Source organism: Geotrypetes seraphini, chromosome 8 (assembly GCF_902459505.1).
Source record: "Geotrypetes seraphini chromosome 8, aGeoSer1.1, whole genome shotgun sequence".
Classification (NCBI taxonomy): Eukaryota; Metazoa; Chordata; class Amphibia; order Gymnophiona; family Dermophiidae; genus Geotrypetes; species Geotrypetes seraphini.
This window is the reverse complement of record NC_047091.1, coordinates 57,700,289-57,702,800: the sequence shown is the minus strand read 5'-3', so window position 1 is coordinate 57,702,800 and position 2,512 is coordinate 57,700,289.

The window sequence follows — 2,512 nt, the reverse complement described above, 5'->3', positions numbered from 1 at the left end:
TATCAGCTATATGATTCATCAATTGTATTACACTATTGAAGTTTGAAAATCAATAAAGATTTACAAAAAAAAGGGATGAATATCAACATAGCTGGCTTTGATTTAGTCGCTAACTGCGATATTCAGTGGCACTTAGCCAGTTAGGTTCCACTGAATATTAGTGGCTAGCCCCAAAGAAGCAATAAAGCTAGTCAGCTGCTGGATAAGTGGCTTTGAATATCAGGCCCTAAATTTTGTGAGGTATAGGGAGATAAAGTACCATCTATCGACTAATGCGTATATTATCTCCCTCATTTCATAAATTTGCATACACAAATGTACGCATAGGGCTTGATTCTATAAACGGCGCCTAAATCATAGGATCCAAGGAATGTGGCACTTAGCGCATGTCAGTTATAAGTTAGGTCATTTATAGAAATTGTGTTTCATGGTACCAGTAGGACCCTAACCTTACGTGCACCCTATTTACACCCTATTTATGCTTGGCCTAAATACCAGCACCTAAGTTGGGTGCCTACCGGTTCAAAACAGGCACCTACATGCTGGTGAGATCAGCATTGCAACAGCTCAAACTGTGTAGAGTGAAGAAACGGCTAAGACCCGTGAAATATTGGCTACATGCAGGACACCAAAAATGTTTTCTAACACATTTGTTAACAAGGTTGTCTGAAATCTCAGTCCCATAAAAAAGTACCCTAGTAGCAAATTGTCATTCTAAATGGAAGTTTTTTAGAGCCAATGATGTGGTTTGAGCATAAGCTCTACCAGAAAAGACCTGAGGCTTTTTCTTCCGATAGAATTGACTCTCGGCTACACAAGTGGAGTATTTTGTATATTTTAATATTTATTGACCCACTTTCACCAATTTGTTATTTATTAAACCTACATGCTAAACACACCCATGCTAGGTGCGCCATTCTAGGTGCCTATCTTTAGGCATTTTTTATAGAATCTGGGCCTTAGCGCACAAAGGCCTGGATTTGCTACAGGATGCCAAGATTGGCAGCCATCTTAAAAGTGACTGCCGATCACATGTCAATCATGAGACGGCGTCCTATAGAGAATCACGCCTCCGTGAAAGATAGGCACCAGAAATGTAGGCAAGGGATTTCAGGGCCTATATTTCTGGCACCTATCTTTGCCTTGAATCATAGCTACATAGGCGATTCATGACGCCTAAAGCCACTTCCGTCATTAGCCATGCCCATAGTGGCATTAAGGGCTGCAAAGCACTTGTGTAGGTATGATTCCAACACCTTTTATTTAGGCACTAGTAGGTGCTTAAACGTTAACGTTTTTCTCCGTCTGTTACAATGTTTCTCCATTAACTTAAGAACCGATAGGGTGCCTACCGGTGCCTGTTTAAGTGCCTTTTATAGAATATCCCCATAAGTTATAGAATAACTACATACGTCACTTAATTGATAAATTAGCTGCTAATTGATCTTAACATCCAATCATTGACTATAATTGCACAAATTTATAGTTATAGTCTGTTCTCATTATTCACAGTAGTATGGTTCCTGAAAATGTTCGCGAAATGTGAACTGTGAATAATGAAATGCTGAGTCTATGGGAACATAGAGGTTAGGTTCCCGCATGGGACAGCAAGGAGTACATGTAGATGCTTGTAATTCACTCTCTGGACACTTGGGGGCCATATCTGGAAGCAAATGACAGACCGCAATCTAATATAATAAAACGCTAGGCTGTGCATGCGTGCTCCCATCGCGTGGGTCCGTTTTCCGTGAGCTGTAGCAACCCATAGGAAGTGCTCATGCGTGGCTTACGGTTCTTTGAAAGACACAGCGGTGGCTATTCTCACGATCCCCGCCTGTGTCGGACTTTCGATGCAGGTGGGGATCATGAGAGGAGCCACCGCCGCGTCTTTCAAATAAAAAAAAAAATACGGCAAGGTGGATGTCGGCCGCGGCAGCTGTAGCCCGCCGCGGCTGAGCACGGAGACGGGCCAAAGTTTTTTTCAACTTCTCAAAGACGCTGCAGCGGCTCCTCTCACGAGCCGCTCCTGCGTCGGAGAAGGCGGCGATCGTGAGAGGAGCCGCCGGGAAGTTACACTGCTGGGGGCTCGGGCTGTTAGGTCCGTGCAGGATCCTCTCGCGGTAAATAGAGGGAGAGGGAATGCTGCGGCTGCTGGACAGGGAAGTAGGGAAGGAGATAGGAAGAAAGACACAGGGACAGGGGCAGGGAGAGAGACAGAAAGACAGACAGACAAAGGGGGCCATGGAGGGAGAGAGACAGAAAGAAAGACAGCGGGAGGAAGAGAGACAGAAAGAAAAAGACAGGGGTATGGAGAGAAACAGAAAGAAAGACAAACATATATTCTACCACAAGGGGGAGGAAGGGAGACAGAAAGAAAAGAAGAAAGACACAGGGACGGGAGAGACACAGAAAGACAGACAGACAAAGGGGGCCAGGGACAGAGACAGACAGAAAGAAAGACAGCAGGACAGAGAGAGAGAGACGGAAATAAAGACAGACAGACATATATTCT